This window comes from Cnephaeus nilssonii (genome assembly GCF_951640355.1).
Source record: "Cnephaeus nilssonii genome assembly, chromosome: 17".
Lineage (NCBI taxonomy): Eukaryota > Metazoa > Chordata > Mammalia > Chiroptera > Vespertilionidae > Cnephaeus > Cnephaeus nilssonii.
Genome location: NC_137088.1, coordinates 24748713 through 24773134, shown reverse-complemented (window position 1 = coordinate 24773134; position 24422 = coordinate 24748713). Strand labels below are relative to the sequence as shown.

The following is a 24422-nucleotide window of genomic DNA, read 5'->3' as shown; positions in this document are numbered from 1 at the left end:
TGCTTGAATTATATATATACAACTTTTTGCAAAATATTTGAGGGAGGCTGTGTCAAACATTTCAATGACAATTAATGTGTCATTAGGCTCCAAAAGAAAAATATAACAAGATGCAGAGTCTTGGAGCATTCCTCCAGGGAGAGGTAAAGATGACAATGACACAGTTCAGCAAAGCAGTAAGTGGGTGCTGATGGCATGATACTCCCATCAGCTATGGTAATTACAAGATCCGCACATAGTTCATTTGTGAGGTGCTTAAAATTTTGAAACTGAACAAAACTTCAGCTGTTGGGCATTTTTTTTTAACTATCCTAGGCAATCTTCATATCCTGATTCATCTGGTTTCCTATAACTCCTGATTCAAACATCTGTGATGTCATTTGCCATATTGCATTGTCATTGCCGGCCTAATTGTTTATCTCTCTCACTGGGCTGTGAATACATAGAAGTTGGAGACTGGTCTGATAAATCATTATAGTGCTGGCTACATTGAAGCCAACTAATAAACATTTTCTTTTATTAACATTACTAGAGGCCTGGGGCATGAAATTCATGCATGGGGGCAGGGGGGTCCCCTCAGCCCAGCCTGCACCCTCTCCAATCTGAGACCCCTCGGATCTGACTTCCAGTTTAGGACATCCTAAACCAGCAGTAGGACATCCCTCTCACAATCCTGGACCACTGACTCCTAATTGTTCACCTGCCTGCCAGCCTGATTGCCCCTCACTGCTTCTGCATGCCGGCCTGATTGCCCCTAACTGCCCCCTGCTGCTGGCCAGGTTGCCCCCAACTGCCCCCTCCCTGCCAGCCTGGTCATTCCTAACTGCCCCCTCCCCTGCTGGCCTGGTCACCCCTTACTGTCCCTCCTGCTGGCCTGGTCGCCCCCAACTGCCGCCCCCCGCCAGCCTGGTCACCCCCAACTGCCTCCCCCACCAGCCTAGTTGCCCCTCACTGACCCCCCTGCCAGCTTAATCGCCCCCAACTGTTCCCCTCTGCCAGCCTGGTTGCCCCTAACTGCCCCCCCTTGCAGCCTGGTCACCCCCAAATACCCCCTTGCTGGCCTGGTCACCCCCAACTGCCCCCCCCCCCGCTGGCCTGGTCGCCCCTCACGGCCACCCCCCCGCCAGCCTGGTTGCCCCACACAGCCTGCTTGTTCAGTCGTTTGGTCGTCCCTCACTAACCCCCCTGCCGGCCTGGTCATAGGCAGCCATCTTGTGAGGGCGTGAGGGTTAATTTGCATATTACCTCTTTATTATATAGGATGTACATGGTTGAGCAAACTGCTGAATGATTTAATCCAATAAAATATTTACTCAAACTCAACTCATGTGTGGCTTATAAACTCCACCATCTCAGCATTTCATGAGTTGGGTCTTGCCAGGGAATTGGGAATAACTACCCTGTCTTTCTGAGACATTTCACTGGGGAAGGGTGCCGACAATCCACTAGCAGATCAGTGCCTCTCTCCAAAGGCCATGGGTAGGTCAGGGCATTCTGTCACTCCTTACTTCCTGCCGCCAGGAAACATAGAAAGAGCAGGTCTTGATAGTGAATAAGGGCAAGATAGCCCTCTGCATGATCTAGTCTGGTGTCACACACGTGGCCCTTTATTTCTATGTCCCTTAAGAAGAAGGGACACTGCTCCAGACACTGAAAGAGAGTGCAGTGTGGAACAGTAAAATTTGCACAGAACCTGACTTTGAATTTTCTGGTTCAAGTGTCGCCCCTGCCACATTCTTATTATGTGACTTCTTGGAAGTCTCTTAAACTCTCTAAGACTCAGCTCTGGCAGCATCAAATAGAGGCAATGATATCTTGCCATCACCACTTGGCAGGATGGCATGAGCTAATGGGGGAGGAAGGACTTTGTAAAAAGCTACAAAACATGAGAGGTTCCATTACCTTTGTCAAGTGATAATCTACGGAACAAAGTCCCCCAAATCCCATCCTTTTCATTGACAGAACCAAGCTTCAGCAGTTTTTATTCCAAGAGAAGTGCTTTGCTTGAATCAAAGGGCTGAGATGACATTTTTGCTTCCTATGTCTAGGCTATCACCACGCTGTGATGAAAGTGAGATTTGGGGTTGTAACGGATTTTTATAGCAGTGAGAGAAGACTCCCTAAATCAAAGGACTGGGTGCCTGGAGTGACACCAAGCTGGTGGCAGTGTGGTCACTTGGATGACACACGCTCTTTGAAACTAGCTGCCTATGTTCTTTGAGCTAAATCTTTCACTTTGGTCTCCAGGACTTCAGCTTAAAATAACTAAGTGCCATTGAACTATTCTTTGTATCATTTTTTTTATCTTAAATAGTGCATAAGAAATTTTTTTAAATATATTGAAAAAGTACCCATTGAATGCATCAACTGGCCCTCAGAAAGATAAAGATATTCCTTTATGGATTGTAAAATGCATTAACTAGGCTAATATTCCAAAGGTTACAAAATTATAAGATAGTGTGTGTTTGCCAAGTTCACTTAGACTTTGCAGATTCACCATATGTCACTTATTCCTTCCTTCTGTCTAAAAGGATGAACTCGACTCCTTCGCCCCAATACACATGCACATGTGCACACACACCCACACACACACACACACACACCTGGCAGGCTCCTTTCAAAACCCAGCTCAGATGTTACCTTCCTAACCCAAGCCTGATGGCAAATCGCTTCCTGTTCTTGTTCTTTCTCTGAACCTTTGTGCATTTATTTCAATGAATAACCAGGCTTTGTTAAGACTGTGTCTTCATCACTTGTATATGCTCAGCACCTAGAACAGTTCCCTTCTTTGCTCTGTTTTTTAAAAAACTCCCTCCTTTCATTTCAATTCATGTCAACTGCAACCTTTGCATAGCACAAACCCAAATCCATTAACTCCTCTCTCACATACTCCTCCTCCATTTTTAACCTGCCAGGAAATCCTGTTGGCTCTCCATTAAAGCTGTATATCCAGAAACTGATCCTCTCCCACAACTTGTGTTGAGCCACCATCCCCTCTATTGCTTCTAACCTTTCTCCTTAAATCTAGTCTCAACATATACAAACAGGGAAATCCTTTTAAAACCTACATCACCTCTGCTCAGAGCCTTTCAATGACTTCCTGCTTTGCTCAGAGTAAAAAGACAGAGGAGATTACAAGGCCCTGTGTGATCTGGCCCACAGTTTTCTCTCTGACTCATCTCTCACTCTTACTCGTTCAACTCTGATCACGTTGACCTACTGGGTGTTCTTCAAATAGCCAGTCACGTTCCCTGTTAGGGTCTTTGCATATGCTGTTTCCTCTGCCTCTAACACTCTTTCCCACATAGCCCCATATATGCATGGTTAATTCCCTCACCTGCCTCAAGTCTTTGCTCTAATATCATCTTCACAGTTAGTCCACCCTAGCCATTCTACTTAAAATTCTACCCACCCTTGTTCTCCCAGTACACCCAACCCCCCTTACTCTGCTCTGCTTTTCCTCTTTTCTCATAGTTCTTATCACCTCCTAACATGCTACATAATATTCATCATGGTTTTTATATTACCTGTTGTTACAGTCCCACCTTTAGATAGAAGCACTATGAGAAATTTTTCTTGTTTCCATGATGTATCCCTAGGGCATGAAACATAGTAGGTGCTCGACAAATATCTGTTGCTTAAATTCATTTGCTCAAAAAATATCAATGACTTCCACCCTGGCTGGTGTGGCTCAGTGGTTAAGAGTGTCGGCCTGCACATACCAAAGGGTCATGGGTTCTATTCCCACTCAAGGGCAGGTACCTGGGTTGCAGGTTTGATCCCCAGTCCCAGTCGGAGCCATGCAAGAGGCAACCATTCTCTCTCTCTCTCTCTCTCTCTCTCTCTCTCTCTCTCTCTCTCTCTTCCCCCCCACCCCCACCCTTTCCACTCTATCTAAGAATCAATGGGAGGGGGTAAGGGGGAATAAATGACTGCCTGTTCTTAAGATAGAATGTTCTATACAAAGATTTAGAGACACTTGAGAAGATTGGTAAATGAAGGACTCAAAGTCAATTGACTTTGCTTTTACATTTTAATTACAGTTATATTTTTATTCATCTGTGTTAAAAATATAATCACAGCAACAGTATAAATCTAAACATTTGGCAAGTTTGTAGAATGGGTAAAACCAGATAATGGGCATAGTGTTGGAAGGTACTTGCTTTAAGAGCTCTGAGAAATCTAAAGTGAAGCCAGTCTGTGACTGCAACCCACGCCCAAGGGGCATGGGAAAAATGCGATCAGAAGGGTGAATCTTCTAAAACTCACTGCCACAAACATTCACTTAGATAGTGAGTTGCTCAAACATAAGACACAAGATTAGGTTGGAATGTTTAAGCAAAACAATTTTCTGTATGATCTTTTTTAAAGGAGTCATCATGTTTTTAGATTCAGAATATTTCAGGCCAAAACATCAGGGAGATAACATCTATCACTTCACTTCCTAGTGACTCTGTAACATATCATATTTTTTGATGCTGCAAAAATATAGACATGGCTTTATTACTCTTATTTAGTGTCAAGATAAACACATCCTTAGACCTTTCAAAACTCATTCCTATGAGTCAGAAACTACCAGACAGAACTATGGGATGGCAGACTACTTTCAAAAGCCTGTGGGTTACCCACTCGGGGACTGAAATTTAAAAAAAAAAAGGACCCTTCTGTATTTATTATTCCCTGAGCTCATTTCTTTATTTCTGAAGATCAATACAAAAAAAAGACAAAAAGGTGATAGATTTTTCTCCTATAGATCCTGTGGAATAATTTTCAGCCAAAATTTTTTCCCTTTCACCCCACAGAAGTCATCCTTAATAGGCATCACCATCCCTATGTTTGTTCAGTGAATTTAAGTGTAGAAATATCAGCCCCAGTTATCTAGAAATTACATACAAAAATATAAAGCTGATCAATTTCATCTTAACTTTTCTTGCAGTTCTTTACAAAATAATCATTTCCTTGAGTCTAGCAAATTATGTGCATGCTGAAGTATTTAGGGAGAAGTGTACTGATGGATAGAATTTACTTTAAAATGCATAAAATAATAAGATGGATTAAAGTGAATAGAGGGATAGATATGTGAAAACAATTATATTAAAATGTTAATGGTGAATCTAAGTGTTGACTATTGTCTGATTCTTTAAATTTTGTTGCATATTTGAAATTTTTCATTAAAAATGGGAATAATCATTTAACTTATTTATTAAAATTATGTCTGGTTGTCAAATGGAAAGGAAAATAATGGTAGTCAAATTGTATGAATCCTGGCAAACGAAAAGGATGAAAACTTTTATTTCTACCTCAAAAGTGCCCCTGTTGGCCCTGAGAATGCTGTAAGAGAGTCATTTTTACCTAAGTTTTATCTCTCTACTAAGTCTGTCCACTCATTGAATCTCTAGTGTTTTCTTCTTCCTTTGGCCTTCCATTCTAACACTAATCTTCATTCTTGAAGTCTCCCAATGATTTGCATCAGTGAAATAATTCATGCAACATGTGTGAGTCCCCTAAGTCAGTTTACCCTTTCCACACAGAAGATAAATTCTGGAAGCAACCTCATGATATCTTACATCTTCCTGCCCAATAAAAGTCCAGAGAATTGCAGGTCCCTTTTTGTCATAGTTTTCCTTTAGAGCTTCCTCTTTCTCTGTATAGCTAACATATTCTTTGGATCGTTTTCTCTGCGTCTTTCTCCCTGTCTCAATGGTTCTCCATCTCTTTGCTAGTCAACGTCTTTCTTTCAGTCTTTATCTCCTTCTCCTCTCTCTCTCTCTCTCTCTCTCTCTCTCTCTCTCTCTCTCTCTCTCTGCCTAGAAATGAAAAAGAACAGTGTATTTGCAAAAATAAATGGAAACAAACTAGAGTTCCCAATTAAAAACTATCCCTGGGAAAAGGCATTTCTTCCTACCTGGAAAAGCCTTGCGAGCTGGTCCTTTCAATTTCTCCTTCTTGTCTTCATCCCTTAAGAAGCTGTTCCAGCCTAGAGTACAGGAAGGCTCAAGGATACACATCAGCTTTTCCAGTGTTTAATACTCTCCCAGGGGGAAGTGGGGCGGCAGGGGGGAGGAGCAAGGACTGTGTTTATGGTGAGTAACACATTGCTTGTGCTTACACATGCTTTACTGCCATTAAATAAAAATGGTCCTTCACGCTGTAAACACTGATCTTGAAAATGAACTCAAAAACTTACCAGGGAGAGCATTCTCAAAATAATAATAATAATTTAAACTAGCCTTTTCCAAATTTAATTAAGATTTACTAGAATTAAAGTTGACCCTAACGATCCCTATTTTAATGATTTAGTCTCCACCTAAAGTCTCTAGACTATAAGCTCACTGAGAGCAGAGACTGGGTACCATTCAGCTTTGTGTCACTCATATCTCCTAGGTATCCCCTAGCAAAGAGTCTTGAACATATTAGGTCTAAAAACATCATGTATAATGGATGTTTAGATGGATGTGTAGATGGACAGATGGATGGATGGAGGGATAAATTAATACACTGAACAAACACTCCTTGCACTGATAACCTTTACCAGGCCGAGTAAAGCTCAAGTGTCTGTATTCTCCTTGGATGCTCTAAACTAGCTCACACCAACCAGGTAAGGGATCAGGATGTAGTTAAAGGAAATATGTAAGTAATTACACGTGCGTATGTAGGAGTTAGGGTAAGAATTAAGCTGATATAACAAGAGACCTAACAATTATATGGCTTAAAGAACAATGAAGGTCATGTCCCTCTCGCCCAATTTAGTCCAAGTAGGGTATTCCAAGTCAGCAAGCGGCCTTCCTCCACACAGTCATTCAGGCACCCAGGCTAATATTCAATGTGTCATCTGAGGTTTCTGCAAGTACCACCAGGGCAGCCAGTGGGAAGGGAGAAAGAGCTAAACCTAGAGACCTTCTCCTAAATCAGCAAAGCAGAAGTTGCTCGCATTCCTTCCACCGCATTCTATTGGTCAGATCTTAGTCACACCCAGCAGCAGGGAAGACTTAAGATTTAATTTCCAGCTGAAACCGGTTTGGCTCAGTGGATAGAGCATGGGCCTGCGGACTCAAGGGTCCCAGGTTCGATTCCGGTCAAGGACATGAACCTTGGTTGCGGGCACATCCCCAGTGGGGGGTGTGCAAGAGGCAGCTGATCTATGTTTCTCTCTCATCGATGTTTCTGGCTCTCTATCCCTCTCTCTTCCTCTCTGTAAAAAATCAATAAAATATATTTTTTTAAAAAAAAGATTTGATTTCCAAGTAGGCAACCATGTGCCCAGCTCATCTCTATGATCATAGAAGAAGGAGAAGGAGGATAGATGGGGAGGTGGGGGGTGGTCAATTACCATCGCCACCACATTTTGTATACAATGTCTCAAAATCTGAAGACCCATTCTTGGGATGGAGTGTTGTTTAGTTTCTGGCCTGAGTGTCTGAGAAAATGGATTCACATAAAGTTTCCTGAAATAAACTGCCAGTATATCACTAACAAAGTTAAATTCAAGCTTCTCTGTGTTTTTCCAAGGTGGTTAAATTGAGCATAGAGCCTAGAGAGCATCCTACATAGAGGATAACTTCCGAAATGATAGGTTACTTGGCTCTTTATCAATTGTCCCTTCATTATGCACGATGTGGGGATAACGGCAGAGTTTTGTTCTACTCAGAAATAGAGTCACTTCACATATAGCTGAGGCAGTAAGTGCTCACTAAATGTCCTGATGCCCTCCGGGAAATAATCAAGTTATCACATGTAAAATTATTCAGCAACGAGTGTTAAGCTCAGATATTTAATGCCAACCAGTGCTTTCAGTCTTCTATTCCCTCCTTCTGCTCAGAAAGCCAAGTTCTCCCTGTTGAAAGCCAGGTTCTCAACAGCCTCCCCCTCCTCTAGTCTCCCTGTCATTCCCCAAGGCAGTAGCTTAGAACCTAAGGTGTCTTTAGGCTCATGGTGTTGAACTCTAACACTGACCCTGGATAGGTAGTAAGGTCCTTATTTCTTCTGTTACCTCAGAGCATTCATCACTTTCCTTTACTCTGTGTCTTCTCCTTGGCCTTCAAGCCATTTTCCCATTCCTCCTTGGGTGCTATTCCCCTAGAGGGGAGACATTTGCTATCTTAGTTTGGGTCCCCCAAAAAGCAGAACCTGAGACAAGGACTTGGGTGTAGGCAATATATTCAGAAAGCAATCCAGGGAAGCAAGAGAGGGAATATAGAAAGTAAGACCTAAAGAAATAAAAACCAAAAAGTGTGCCTTAATGAGTGTGTTACCTCTGTAGGCCACTGGGGTCCAATCCCACTGGATACCCTCAGAGAAACTAATAATGACCCTCAAAAACGTCCCATGGAAAGACATTTGTGATTTGGACACCAAATGCCACTCCTCAGGAGTGAGGATTGCCCCTAGAGGAAAGGAAGGATTAAATCCTAGACACTTCCAGGCTGCACTGTGAGCAGGCTGGAGTGAGCAACCTTAGCAATGAAGAAAGCCCCCATGAGAAAAACCTCAACTCTGCGGTGGGAGGCTGTGCGCATGCACAGGAACTATACACCTGCAGCAGGTGAGCTCAGAGCTGCGCTAGGCAGATCTGAGACATCTTATCAACAGTATCTGTTACACTTTTCAACATCTTCCAAACGGAATCTCCTCACCTTAAAACCTCAGATTCTTCCTCCCACTGATTATTCTTGCCATGAGTGGGACCAAATTCCTCAGATCAGAGCTTACAATTCCTTCCTCTTTGCTTTCGCAAACGTTTATGCCAAAATCCACTATGGCCCTTATCCAGGGGTTCTGGGTTTGTCTCCTTCCATGATATTTCCCTCACTAAACTGTGAGCTGATCCAGGATAGAAATTGTATCTCCTCTGCAATGACTGGCATGTAGTAGAAGCTCAACAAATATTTTCAAGGTGAATCAATGGCAAATAATTGCCTCAGTGACATATCTAAACTCCCAAAGACCTTTTCCAACTTATCCTTGTAGCTGCCATAGCATTTCCACCTTAACTCACTCCGTGATGCTTGACTACAAAAGTCATGCTCTTATTTCAAAAGAGGCCTTGATCAAGTGTAGTTTACAGTTGTTCTTATGAAAAATAATACAATAATTCATTTTTTTAAAAAAACAAGAATAAACTGTGTTTTGTGTACATACAACTGTAAACCTGCTTTTGCCCTACCATGTATGATGAGGCGGCGGGGGGGGGCAGATTTCTCCTGCAAAACTGTGGGGGGGGATGCTTTTGTTAATTAACGAAAGAACATGAGAAAACTTGTTCTCTAAAACCACAGACGGTCAAAAGCTTCGCTGTTTGCAACCACATCTCATGAGAATGAACACCTCATCCTTGCCTGAAGGATCTAAGTCATGTTAACAGAAAAAAGCAATTTCCAACGTACGTGCAGAGCTTCGGGTAAGGATTTTACACACAACATTCCACATTTATCCTCACTTTTTAGTTTCCAAGGAAACTGGATCCTGAGTTTTCTCATCTCAGCCCAGGCCTGATGTCGACACAGCCTTGCTTTGCTTTGAGCAAGCACAGCACTGCTTTGTTGAAATTTTACCAAAACCCCACCCTTTCCCCCAATTTGTGTCTTCCTTGGTCTGGTGAGGCGCACCATCGTCCCTCTGGGTTGTGGTCCCCTTGCTCAGTAAGCTAACCCAACTTTATTGGGTGGCAAGTGTGTCCTTTATGGTCTTTATCACCTAGTCTAGCCTATCTGTTTGCAGCACAGATTAAATTATCAAGGTTGCTAGTCACGGCCATGAAAAGCACTTAGAGATAGGTAAACCTCAGTCGGGAGCTAAGTCACAATTTGTTTAAAAGACCTCAGGGCTTTGAGGGTATAGTGGACTTTTGAGAAGGACAAGTTTATGTGATTGACCTGAACCTAGAGTAGAAGGGGTAAAGGGGACAACCATGAATTGGTGAAACAGTCACTTCCTTTTTGCCTACCTGGAATGGTAACCACCCTCCTAATGGAAAAATTCCATTTCACCCTCAGCTCCAGTGGGAGGGAGCTGCAGTCCCCACACCATGATTGATCCAAGAGTCAGCATGTGACCCAAGCCTGGCCAATCAAAATCTTTCCTTAGATTTTTTTTCCCCCCTAACATCTCTGGTTACCTGCAATAATAAAAGCATAATATGCTAATTAGACCGGACATCCTTCTGTCCTTTGGGACAAAGCCAGGGCTGCGAGGGAAGCCCGGGTCCCGGGTGCCAGAGGGAAGCTGGTGCCTGCAGCCGGGGCGGGGGGGGGGGGGGCGCGGGGGCACGCCTACTCTTGTACAAATTTCGTGCATCGGGCCTCTAGTAAAGATATAAAGCTTTAAAGATACAATGTTGAATTTGCCTGTTGCTATGGTTTCGGCTTTGTAAAACCTTCCTGCCAGATCCCAAAACACAGAGGAAAGCAGAGATGAAATCCTGAGGATAGTCAAATACCTGCCCTTCCGCTGTGTGTGTGTGTGTGTGTGTGTGTAAATCAGTAAATTACTGTATTTGCTTAAGCTAACTCAATTTGAATTTTGGTCACTTGTAACTCAGGATCATCACTATGACTTTAGAGCAGACACAATTTAAAACTTTTTCCAGGGTCCTATAGTCTACTTTAATACTTGAGTCTGCACTTCTTTTTGTCAGACAATGAATACCATATAATACAACATCTTTCCTATTTTCCTTTGCTACCAGGAACCCTAGAGCCAAATATAACATCCAGCTACAATGTTTGTATATTCAGAGAATTTAGCCCTAAAGGATCTTATGGATCATCTTGTCAAACCTCATTTTGTCAACAAAACTTGAGGTTCATCCCTAGCCAGTTTGGCTCAGTGGATAGAGCATCAGCATGAAGACTGAAGGGTCCCAGGTTCGATTACAGTCAAGGACACATGCCCAGGTTTGGGGCTCAATCCCCAGTAGGGGGCGTGCAAGAGGCAGATGATCAATGATTCTCATCATTGATGTTACTATCTCTCTCTCCCTCTCCTTTTCTCTCTGAAATCAATAAAAATACATTTTAAAAAAAAAACTTGAGGTTCAAAAAGGATACATCATTCTTTTATTTGAAAACTGCCTCCAATAAGAGTGTCTCCATTTTCATCTTCACTGATGATGCAGATAGCAGAAAAAGAAAATATGATCCCAGGAAAGCAGGGATGAACAGGAGCATAGATAATGGGATTTAACCAAGGAATTAATATTATTCAGACCCTGGAAAAGTCCTAAAGTTTACACAAAAGATGGAGTTCACAGTACTTTCTGAAAAGGAAAGAATTATTGAGGAGCTAGGTATGAGAAATTTAAGGCTGGCAAGAGAAGACTTGGTGCTAAACTCAGGAACTCCTAAATCATGGCTATAGTTATATAGTGCTTTAAAAAAATTCAAGACATTTATTGACTTATACCTAATGGAATGAATTCAGCAATCCCAGCCACAAATTTGTAACTCAATGTATTCCATCTGATCTGTATAAAAACCAGGCTGTGGCAGAATCTCAGACATAAGCCGCCCTCACATGCCCTTGTTAGGTCAGATACAGTAAGAGGGGAAATGAGGCAATAAATGTAATATGTGAGTTAGAGTATCTTTGTGGAGGATTTAGGAGATTAGATGCTAGCAGCCATGAAGAAGAAGGATAATTGTCAACTCCATGAGCCAATATGAGACCCCACCAGAAGAATATGTGCTTATTAGTGGACAAACTAGCTCCCATTGGTAATAGCCTCACCTCTTTCTCAAATTTTCCTTGATCTGAAAGCTGGAAGACATAGGACTAGTCTTGTTCCCCATTCCCCATAAACACAGAGACATAAAGGACTTCCTCATTTTGGCTCAGAGAGGAAAGCATCAAAGATTTTAAACTACCCCCCTCCATCCTCACACCCAAGCTGGATCCTTGAAGAGATGAAGAGACCCGGTTATCACCAGCGAAGGCTGGCTGAGGACTCACAGTGGGAGCGGCACTTTGCTGTCTTCTTGGAATCCAAGGTTAATCCGCAAAGTTATGTTCTTTGGAGAGACAAGATTTCTGCAACCATGACAAAAAGCAGACGAGAAGAGATTGAGAAACCAAACATAAACAAAAAAATAGTTAACCTTTGTACAGTCAAAGCCTGGGCTGTATGCTCATTCACATGATGGCATCATTTTCAGAAACTGTGTACAGAATATTCAGTAATTCTGCCACACAACTTCCACAGACTGCTGGAAAACAGGCCTAAACCCACTGTGGAAGAAAGAATTTGCCAAAGTCACATACTTGGATAGAACTTGTGCTAGGAGGAATAACATTACTCCCTCCAAAAAGATGCTTGATTTGCATACAATGACTAGTTAATTACAAGGTCAAGAGTTCATAGTCAAGGGATCAATGATCCCATGGTTGGCCATTAATTCCACCTCCAGGGACAAATTCAGTTTACAACTTTAAGTGATAAACACTGCTCTTCATAATAAATATTCTAACAAATGTAGTTCCTTATAACACCAACTAATGGCCTCAAAATTACTTGTGGGTGATTTTCTCAGATTTCTATTAAGTAAACTTTCAGCTATTACAGGAAAACTGCCTCTCTGCCTTTCTAGAAAACCAACTTAGCTTGAAAATCAACTTTATGATGACAAGATACAGGTTAAAAATCAGTTAAACCCCAGTGTTTCTGTTGTTTTGTTTTCTTTTCTTTTTTGCAACTGGTGTATAAATATTTTCTAATCTTCCTAATCTATGTAAAGCAGTGTTTTGCCTTCTCAACAGCACTTGCATTGACAACTTGCTATTCTGTCACTTACTACTATGAAATTATTAAAATTAATTTATTTCGCCGAAACCGGTTTGGCTCAGTGGATAGAGCGTCGGTCTGCGGACTGAAGGGTCCCAGGTTCGATTCCGGTCAAGGGCATGTACATTGGTTGCGGGCACATCCCCGGTGGGGGGTGTGCAGGAGGCAGCTGGTCGATGTTTCTCTCTCATCGATGTTTCTAGCTCTCTATCCCTCTCCCTTCCTCTCTGTAAAAAATCAATAAAATATATTTTTTTAAATAAAATAAATAAAATAAAATTTATTTATTTAATTTAATTAATTTATTTATTTATTTTTAGAAAAAGTTTTTTTTTATTGATTTCAGAGAGGGAGAGATAGAAACATCAATGATGAGAGAGAATCATTGGTTGGCTGCCTCCTGCACGCTTGGCATGTACCCTTGACCGGAATGGAACCTGGAACCCTTCAGTTCGCAGGCTGACACTCTATCTACTGAGCCAAACCAGCTAGAGCTAAAACTAATTTTAAACAAGTCTGATTCAAAGCTATTGTGGCTTATCACTTAATTCCTATACCAGCCAGAGAGAGCACAGTGAATTTTTCCATATCCTGGATGGGATGTGGTTGGGAAATGCTTTAAAGCACTTTCCCACAGTATGGCATGTGGGTTTTAGTTTTCAACTATGTCCTAGAAGTGGATTCCCCTGGCCTGAATGGTCAAGTTGCATTTCATCAAAAGGCCATGCACCAGAGATGGCTACAGCCAATGCTTCAGCTAACTTTATCTCCAACCAACACCAGGAGTTTTGTTAATCAGCACAATGACCATTGGAAATAATAGAGCTTTTTGGTGAAACCTGTGATGTTCTAAATATGTGGATTTGCCAAAAATACTAGAGACACTCTCATCTTTGTACAAACAGGGTCTAAGAATTTTAAAAGCCTCCTGCACTTCGGTAATGTCTCTTAAGGCTTGATTTTCAAAGGTTCTGTGTCCAACTGCTGACCTAGAGGGATTCTTGGCCCCCTCACTCACCTCAGTGGTGAGGCAAGCTCGCCCCTCAACATTGCCACGTTGGCCTCTGGAGAGCCTTTCTTTTAAAAAAAAAAAAAATAGTGCTGAAACCGGTTTGGCTCAGTGGATAGAGCGTCGGCCTGCAGACTCAAGGGTCCCAGGTTCAATTCCAGTCAAGGGCATGTACCTTGGTTGCGGGCACATCCCCAGTAGGGGGTGTGCAGGAGGCAGCTGATCGATGTTTCTAACTCTATCCCTCTCTCTTCCTCTCTGTAAAAAGTCAATAAAATATATTTTAAAAAATAGTGTTTGACATACTTACTCTTTTTTTTTTATTATTTGATTGATTTTACAGAGAGGAAGAGAGAGGGATAGAGTTAGAAACATCGATGAGAAACACTTATCAGCTGCCTCCTGCACGCTCCCTACTGGGGACCGAGCCTGCAATCAAGGTACATGCCCTTGACCAGAATCAAACCCGGGACCCTTCAGTCCATGGGCCAACACTCTATCCACTGAGCCAAACCGGTTAGGGCCATTGTCGGCAAACTGCGGCTCGCGAGCCACCTGAGGTTCTTTGGCCCCTTGAGTGTGGCTCTTCCACAAAATACCACGGCCTGGGCGAGTCTATTTTGAAGAAGTGGCGTTAGAAGAAGTTTAAGTTTAAAAAATTTGGCTCTCAAAAGAAATTTCAATCGTTGTACTGTTGATATTTGGCTCTGTTGACTAATGAGTTTGCCGACCACTGGGTTAGGGCAAGGTGCTATCAAAGACAAAGAGGTAGCATTTTCTTGATCTTGCCAAATAGGTGGTCTGTAAACTAATTCTAATCCTAACCCTACCCTGCCTGTTCGTGCCTGCTTAAATATAAATGTCTAGCTGGATAAATTCTGTTTTAAATTTGCTATCTTCTAACATAATAGCAAATACCTATATCTAGACTTATAGCTCTAACTTCTAACTGATGGACACTACAGATAGTAACCAAAAACTAAAATAAAATAAAAACAAAGAGCCTAGTAATTATGAAAAACCACATCAATTTAGGTCAGGGTGTACTATTGAGACATCTCCATTTATTTTATTGATTCATTTGTTTCTTCTTAGTTATAACAAGAATTCAAATAGCCTCTATAAGAAGGTACATCAAATAACAAGCACAGAAAAAAAAGAGAGAGACCACGTAACATAAAGACAAGAAAGGAGAAAAATAAACAGAAAAGTGCTGGCTGAGGAAAGGAAGAGCAATTGAGTGCAGATCTTAGCTTTGAACTTCCTCTTAGGGCAAGAATTATGCGTGGTCCAGAATGGTGCCTTAAAACAACCCTGGTCTACCCCAGGGGGCCACACACAAACAGAACACTTGACAACCTTGTCGCCTTGATGACCTTCCTCCTGCACTGCTCACCTTAACTTGTCTAGAGCTCTATCTCTCGGTCCGCTGCTCCTAATGAATTTAACTCTTATATCCCCTTGACTGGCTTCCCGTTTACTGCCTCAGCTTACGCCTCAGACCTAAAAATGCTCAGTGTGCTTTGTAAAAGCATCCTTTGAAGGTAATCATAGTTCTCATATGAAGAGATACTAAGCACCTTCAAAGTTTAATTCAACTCATGAATGCGGGAACTAGCAGAGAGACAAAGCCAATTCCATGGGGAAATGAGAAATGTGGTTTATAAGGTCAGTGGAAAAGGAAATGCTGAGATAAGAGTGCCAAGTCAGATTCAGTACTGAGTAATGTCCTACAGGGGAGGAAAAAAGAGCCCCTTCTCAGTTGAACACAACTTAATCTCTCACTTTTCAAAGCTGTAAACAAATGGAATCTAATTGTGAGTGGCAGGTCAAACAAAGTTATATTCCCAGAGGCTCAGATGACCCGCAGGCAGGCTTATTAGAAAATGCTCTAGCAACTTATTAACATAGGCAATCATCTTTTTACTCTACTCCCAAATTTCAGATAATTTTCCAGAACACTTTGTTTTCTCCTAATCAGTGCCCTGACTTTCCCTCTAACTGCACTTCTATGAATAAACCTCAAAAACAACCCCCCCAACCGCCCCCCCCCCCCCACACACACACACACACACACACACATCATTGCCACCCCTTGCAGCTGGGGCATATCCACGAGGTTTGCTCTGACCATTCTGATGGGCCTTATACATTTTCTAACTTCTTTGGTCAACAGTAGGATGCCAGTTCATGGGTGAAGCAAAAATTTTCCCAACCATGCAGACCAAAGGATCCCAACCCTTAGTACTCCTAAAATCCTCTGGGGAATTCTGATTCCGTAAACTTGGAGTGGGGTTCAAGTGTTTTGAACAATCATCTTCAAGTGATTCTTGCCTTTCCACCTGCTAGTCCATAAGTGTTATAGTAATAGTGATAAGAATAATATAGAATAAGTATTAAAGTGTGGAATTATAATGTGATATTAAAGTGTGATGTTAAAAAGTATTGAATGTAATGTAAACAAGTTGATAAATATCTTTGAGTGACCTATATATAAAAAATAGATAAAGTAATTTGTTTTTTATATGTAAAACTAGATATGCAAGGTTCTTGGAATCTACTAATAAGATACATTGAAGATGTTTATCTAGGTACATAAAAAGAGGAAGTATTAGAAGATTAGAGAGGTCTGTTTTGTTCTTTTACAGATGGTTATTCTTTTTTTTTTTCTGTAATCTGTTCAAGTTTTGTTTGGATTGTGAATCCAAACAATAAATTGAAAATTAAAATTTTAAATAAAATATTGAATTGCAGTTGCAATGTTTAATGTTTAGTATGTATTTTGTTGGTACAAATTTCCAGGTAATCTATTGAAGTCTAAAAACTACCAAAATTTTAATAAATAAACTATAAATAATTCATACATTGCATATCTATTTCTTATATAATTTATACTCAACCAATATTAAGTAAATACCTTAAGTAGTACGTGTCAATATCTATTTAGAGACTAGCTAAGGCACCCTTGGTCACCTATACATCCCTGAAAGAAAAATTAGAACAATAAGTTCTCCCACCTCGGCTTCCCTACACTCGTGATTCATTTCACATGGGAATTTGCAATAGGATAAGAGATTTATCAACATATAACTACATGCCAACAGTCTGTCCTTCCCCACCTCCCACCCTGGTAGGAGGGATCAGCACTAGGATACCTTTGACCCCTCCTCCAATCAAAATCCTTTGTCTCATCACAACTGAGGATCCAGCTGGGTGTTCACAGAAAGAGGTGGCCGCGGCCATGTCTTGAGCTGAGAAGGCAGGCAGAAATGTCCTGAGACTGTTGTAGGCGGCAGGAACAGCACCAGGTGTCTGACGGATGGGGTCAGACCGAACCTGGTTCAGCAACCTCGGTACTTGGGTTCTGGCCAGGAAAGAATTCATAGCCAAGACCCAAACTGTAAGAGAACATTTATTTGGTAAATCACAGAGACAGAAGGAATTCCTAGTAGAAATGGGCTTGGAAACAAGTAACGGAGCTTGGGAGTGAGGAAGCTAAAGGTAACCTGCACGGGGCAGGGAGAGGGAGAGAGACAAGAGAGACAGGGAGAGGGAGAGAGACAAGAGAGACAGGGAGAGGGAGAGAGACAAGAGAGATAGGGAGAGGGAGAGAGACAGAGAGACAGGGAGAGGGAGAGAGACAAGCTCTAGACATGGGAAAGGCACTCCTGCTCACGGGAGGAGGGTGCACCGCGTCCTAAGGGTTTTAAGGGTGGAGATTTTAGGGGCGGTCCCAGGGGAAGATCTTAATAGAATATTCAGCAGTTTTCCAGGTGTGTCCTTTCAGGTTGTGGATTCCACTGATGGACTGGCCGGGGCCAGGGTAGGGGGTCATTATTCAATGCAGCTGGTCCTGATGTCAGCTGTGGCTGAGTTTGTTGCTTATCTTTGCCTGGAGCTGAAATATAACTGAGGCCTAAATGTTATCGCTAGGAGGGAAAGGCCACGGGGTCCAAACCTCAAGACCAGCGTTATGCTAGAGGAGGAAAAGTCACCCTGGGGGCCAGGTACACCCTCCAAATGTCGCTGCTAGGCACCTGAGGCTTTCCATCTTGGTGACCTATGTATCTGGCCCATCATCCTTGCTCTGCTCATGTCTATAGAACTGCCTACCACAAACTATACCCTTGATTTGTGTTTGGGGTCTCCACACTGGACAGAACCTGAGCCCTGAGTGCCCACTGAGCCCCAATAGATAGGGGCCTGTAGGGAGAGGGGGTCCTTGAGCACAATACAGCCCTGTGCTTCTCCTGTTTGCCGTGAGCCAGCAGGAAGAACCAGCCCTGAGGGTGGCTGCCAATATGGAACCAGGAAGCCACAGGTGGGCGTACATTGGACTCCCAACCCCCTCCTTTCTCCAAGCTGAGGATTCTTATTTGGTCTTGTGGAGAAGAGAAGAGAACCTCAATAATATCTGAAGTTGAATTTCCTACCTACCTACTAAGGATTTTTGGAAGAGGTCCTCTGACTGAGAGAAAAAAGTACAGAGAGGAAAGTTAGTATAGTCGTTGAGAGAAGGGACTCTGGCCAGCCAGTTCTGGGTTTATATTCAGGCCATGCCTCTTATTAGCTGTGTGACTTTGGGACAATTACTTAATCTATCTGTATCTCAGTTTCCTCATCTCTAAAATGAAAATAGACAATATGAAGTCTCAATTTCATATGGTCACTAAGAAGTTTTGTAGCTCAGAGTATCATCTGCATATGCCAAGGCTTTGGATTCAATCTCCAGTCAGGGCACGTACAAGAATCAACCAATCAATGCATAAATAAATGGAACAACAAATTGATATTTCTTTCTCTCTCTCTCTCTCTCTCTCTCTCTCTCCCCCCCCCCCCAAAAAAATATTTTTTTAATTAAAAAAAAGTTAACAGGCAAAGCGTTAGACCTGTGCCTGGCACATAGTAAGTGCGACATAGGTGGTTTCTAGTAATAATCTAAAACTCAAATGCTGTGGACTAAAAGTCACACCTGACAGGCACACTGATGACTCTGTCCTCAAGAACAATGTTACCTACGGCAAAAGCATTTCCCTTTTGACTGTCCCTTTGTTCTTCAGCAGAAAGTTGAATTCCTAAGATTAAAGCTTGTTTCTATAAAGCTGCTGTGGAGTTGTGGGGGGGAGGGCGAGGGGGGGTGTAGGTAGAGAGATTTGAACCAAGTATGCAGAAATTTGACTTAAGAACTGAGGAATGAAATATTAGTATAAATATATATAATTCCTCTCGATATACAGCAGTTTTGTTTTACCTGTTTCACAAATGATCTGTGCAGTTTGATTTATTTTTTAACCTTTTACATTGCAAACACAAATACATGTTCCAGGGTACGAGTAGAAAATTTTAAAATATACATAAGACTAAAGGAAAAAGAGACATCACCCATAACCATAACCCACCACCCAGAAATAACCTCAAGGGTCCCTTGTAAGAAGGAAAGAGTACCTCGCTTTGCTCTTTGACGGCTGTTTCCCCTCTTAGTTTGTTTGGGAGTGGTGTGGGATGAGCGGGGAGCCTCTGAGAGAAAGAAAAAACTCCCGTCCAGTGAGCAAAGCCACGCGTTGACCACGTGCCACCAGCAGCTGAGCTCATCTCTCTGGTCTGCATGGGGCAAGCCACAGGCAGCGTTTTCTTAGCAGGTCTTTTTTGAATCCAAAGAATAAAAGCTGGATTTTCAGCAGATCTTAGCCTCTGGCCCCAGCTTCTGAACACAAATGCTAGAGATATCCATCCCTGTGTAAAGATCATTCAAAAGATGGAACGAATGAGCTCTCTGCCAGAGGGAAGAAAAGACTCCGTTTCCCCATCTATCTGATCACAGCTGGGACCAGAATTCAGGCTTTTGAGCACATTCATTTAAAGCACAAGGACACTGATCCAGCCACACTCCTGGCTAAGAGATGCACCCTTGGGCTTCACTGTCCCTGAGCTCTTTCTTTTATCCGAATCTGGAGAGAGGCAGGTCTCTTAGTTAAAGCAGAGCCTTCAACCCAGTGACTTGGTTCAGCAAATGAACAAAGAATCTTCTCTCTCATTTCCTAGACCAAGGTTTCTCAAACCTGAGTGGGCATCAGAATTGCCTATTAAAACACAGGCCTTCAGAGTCAGAAGGTGGAGCCAGGTGATTTACATTCCTAACAAGCTCCTACGTGAGGCTGATTCTTTGGATCCAGGGGCTGCTCTTCCAGAATGATGTCTACAGAGGGGAGAGCAGAGATAAGTACTATCCTATATAATAAAACCCTAATATGCAAATCGACCGAACAGCAGAAGGACCTGTGGAACAACTGGTCGCTATGATGTGCACTGACCACCAGAGGGCAGATGCTCAACGCAGGAGCTGCGCCCAGCCCACAGGCTGGCCAAGGCAGGTGCCAGCAGGGACCCCTGATCGCCCCGCTGGTTGCCCCCCAGATCAGCCCTGATCGCTGGCCAGGCTTAGGGACCCTACCCAGGCACGAATCTCATGCATCGGGCCTCTAGTATACATGTATCAGATAGCAAATAGTGATGTGAAGAAAAACAGAGCAGAGCAAGGTACGGGGGTTACTATTTCCACAGGGGTCAGAGAAGATTTCTCTGATAAGGTAGCATTTGTGGAAAGACCTGAAGGAAATGAATGAGCAAGTCAAGGTTTCTGAAGGGAGAGAGTCCAAGGCAAGTAACCACAAAGGCCCCCTGGGGCAGGAGCACACCTTGGGAGCTCAGAGCTGTTGCTAGGCAAGAAGACACCTTGGTGTCAATCATGCCAGGAGCACAACATGATAAGTGCAGCCTCGGCTGGATTTCAGCTCTCTCTGCCCCCTTGGCTGGAGAGCACAGTCCATCCAACAGATTGTAGTGGCCCTGGGAAGGCTCAAGAAATAGCAAGAAGGCCTAAGTGGCTGGAGCCCAGGGAGTGAACTGAAGAGTAGTAGATGAGGTAAATAGGGAGGGTCTTGTAAGTTACAGTAAGGACTCTGGCTTTTATCCTGGATCAGGTGGGAGCCATCCGAGGGCTCTGAGCAGACAAGAGGCATGACGCAACTTAGACTCACTCTGCCCACAACGTGGAGGGCAAAGGTGGAAGCAGGGCAACCACTAAGGAGGCTATAACTATTAAGTTTCTAGAAGCATTATTGCAGGGAGTGGCTTCCAGTCATAAGCCTAGTGGTGCCAAGCCCTGAGGGCCATTCAGCCTCACAGGGCAGCAATTGTAAGAAAGTCTTCTTTATCCTCTCTCAGCTAAGTACTGTGTATCACTATTATGCATTTGTCCTACGTTATATTATTGAACATATCAAGAACTCCATGAGCTAAGTATCATCAATACAGATAAAGAAACTGAGACTCAGAGGGTATAAAATATCTTTTCCAAAATCTCACACCAAGCTCTCTCTCAGACCCCAAAGAAAGGCCCATGCATCCTAAATAGTAGCTACAGTGTTGCAGTTAAATAATGAATACCTTTTTAAAATTTAGGTTAGTGCTGGCTCAAGATTGGCCCTATAATAATGTCATTCTTACTCATTTTCTCCCACGCTGTCTTGGGCTGGAGCGGACTGGAGTTGAGCCAGTGAGCTAGACACTACATCTACTTCTGGAAAAACTCTGGAGCCCTCCTCGGCAAGGTTTTCTGGAGAGGCTGAAGATAAAGTGCAAGAACCCATGTGGAGAAGTGTCCGCGTTACTATTGCTGCCTAACAAATGGCCCCCACGCTTCGATGCTTAAAGCAGCCATTTTATTTGGCTCACCATGCTGTGGGTCAGGGATTCGGGGAGGGCTTGGCTGGCAGTTTTCCCTCTTGGGGTCTCTGGTACAGTGGCAGCCATATGTCAGCTGGGGCGGTGGTCAGATGAAGGTTCCACTCTCCTGGGCGTCCCAGGTGCCTCCCTCCCTCGCATGGCCAATGGTTAGTCCTTTCTGTGATGGGAATTCAGCTGGGCTGTCTGTCGATCAGAGTGCCTACATGTGGCCTCTCCAACTTGGTGGCCTCAGAGTGGGGGGACTCCTCTCATGGTGGTTGCTTTCCATCGCGTGAGCATCCAAGAGAACCAGGTGGAAGCTGCATGGCCTTTGATGACAGCCTAATATGCCCATCACTTCTGCCACAACGACTTGTCAAAGCAGTCACAGCCCACCCAGACTCAGAGGGAGGGGACATAGACCCCCCCCCCACCTCTCAATGGGAGGTGCATCAAAGAATTTATAGATTTGTAAAACTTCCCCAAAGATGTCATCTGGCAGTGTTCAAAAAATACCTGCCTACCTCACATTCTTTGCTGGTGGGAAGATAAATTGGCATAAGCCCCACAGAAACTAATTTGAAAATATTTATCAGAATTATAAATGCATCTAGTCTTCGACTCAGCAATTCCACTGCTGGGAATTTATCTTACAAATGCGGCAACTCAAATCATTACAAGTCATCTCCAATGTTTTAGGAGTGTTAAAGATGCGGGGCCAGAATTTCCACTTTAAAAAAAAAAAAAAAAAAGATGGGGAATTTTTCTCCATTTAAGGACACCACAAAATTATTAAGTACTAGAAGCCCGGTGCACGAAATTCGTGCACGGCGGGGGGTTGTCCCTCAGCCCAGCCTGTACCCTCTCCAATCTGGGACTCCTGGAGAGATGTCCGACTGCCCGTTTAGGCCCAATCCCACCAGGATCAGGCCTAAACGGGCAGTCGGACATCCCTCTCACAATCCAGGACTGCTGGCTCCCAACTGCTTGCCTGCCTGCCTTCCTGATTGCCCCTAACCGCTTCTGCCTGCCAGCCTGATCACCCCCTAACCACTCCACTGCCAGCCTGGTTGATGCTTAACTGCTCCCCTGCCAGCCTGTTTGCCCCCAACTTCCCTCCTCTGACAGCCTGGTCACCCCTAACTGCCCTCACCTGCAGGGTTGATCACCTCCAACTGCCCTCCCTTGCAAACCTGGTCCCTCTCAACTGCCCTCCCTTGCAAGCCTGGTCCCTCACAACTGCCCTCCCTTGCAAGCCTGGTCCCTCACAACTGCCCTCCCTTGCAGGCCGGGTGCCTCCCAACTGCTCTCTCCTGCTGGCCATCTTGTGGTGGCCATCTTGTGTCCACATGGGGGCAGGATCTTTGACCACATGGAGGCAGCTATCTTGTGTGTTGCAGTGATGATCAATCTGTATATTACTCTTTTATTAGATAGAATAGAGGCCTGGTACAGGGGTGGAGGCCAGCTGGTTTGCCCTGAAGGGCATCCCGGATCAGGGTGGGGTTCCCTTGGAGTGTGGGGCGGCCTGAGCGAGGGGCCTGTGGTGGTTTGCAGGCCAGCCACGCACCCTGGCGACCCAAGAGGAGGCCCTGGTATCTGGGATTTATTTTCCTTCTACAATTGAAACTTTGTAGCCTGGAGTGGAGCCAAGCCTGCTGTTCCCTCCGGGGCAGCAGCTATTTCTGTGGCAGTTAATTCACCTTCTACAATTGAAACTTTGTTGCCTTAAGCAGGTGGGCCCGGCCAGGGTGTGCGGAAAGCTTTGCTTCCCCTGTTGCCGCTGGCAACCCTGGCCTGCTCTCTCAAGCTCCATTCTGCCGCCATTTGTTTGAATTTGTTTACCTTCTATAATTGAAACTTTGTAGCTTGAGTGGAGGCTTAGGCCTGCAACGGCTGGCAGAAAGCTTGGCTTCCTCTGTTACCTGGGAAACCTTGCTCTCTGTGGCTGTAGCCATCTTGGATTGGGGTTAATTTGCATACTCACTCTGATTGGCTGGTGGGTGTGACTTGGCTGGTGGGCGTGGCTTATGTAGCGGAGTGATGGTTAATTTGCATATTACCATTTTATTAGAGAGGATATTAGATAATCCTATCATTATTTGGCCTTCAATGTGCCCAGCACGCTACCTGCTTTACATCCATTATTTCTCATCCTTTGTACAACTCTCTAAGGTTAATTATTTCTATTTCTCTGGAGGTTTGGAGTGATGTGACTTGCCCAAGGCCACACAGCTGGTTAAGCAGGGGACCTAAAATTCCAATCCAGTTCTGCCCAACTCCACATCCTGATCTCTGGCTCACAGAAGCATTACTCAGTTCTTAAAGTTATATGCTTTTATTTGAGAATCTCTAGTCTCTCAGCATTTTCAAACCACTGCACAATATACTAGTAAGAGAACATTTCATTACAAGTTGTTTCCTGTCAGAAGTAACACGTAAAGATGATTCCACACAATTCTTTGAAGGAGAAAGACGATGAGATTAATGTTTGTGCTGAACATTTCCTTAGAGATGGAAATTGTTCTTGCAGTGTGTAAGTAGAACAAGTGTCGGTTTGCATATCTTGTTATGAAATTCACGGAAATGGAATCTCAGCACAGTTTCCCCTCATCTCTTCTCTTGCCTACATTGTGCAAGGACAGCTGGATGATTTTCAGAAGAATAGAGGCTAATACAGATCAGTAATCACCTTTTATTGTCCAAAATACAGAGTAGACATAGATAATAAGCAAAAATTTTGCCTCAGTAAATTAGCCAACATCCTTGCCACCCCCTGATTCCTCACATACATCATTAAGAGGGAGCCATCCTCCCTGGCTGGCGTGACTCAGTTGGTTGGAGCATCCCTCCCCGCCCTACACCAAACAGGTTGCAGGTTTGATTCCCGGTCAGGGCATGTACCTAGGTTGT

The 24422-nt window shown here is 43.5% G+C and overlaps 1 protein-coding gene across 2 annotated transcripts in view; it reads right to left on the bottom strand.

Annotated features, from left to right (window-relative positions):
• LOC307113612 (collagen alpha-4(VI) chain-like) overlaps positions 1–19275 on the bottom strand; it is a 115394-nt gene extending 96119 nt beyond the window's left edge. The window contains exons 1-2 of one of the 2 annotated variants that reach the window (XM_079795428.1): positions 19230–19275; positions 11947–12024 (exon numbers count right to left, since the gene is read on the bottom strand). The gene's annotated coding sequence lies outside the window, so the exon portion shown is untranslated. Of the gene's footprint in view, positions 1–5905; positions 6037–11946; positions 12025–19229 lie in introns of those variants that run through there. The other variant, XM_079795427.1, reaches the window with a different exon arrangement.
• Positions 19276–24422: the final 5147 nt, after the last annotated feature.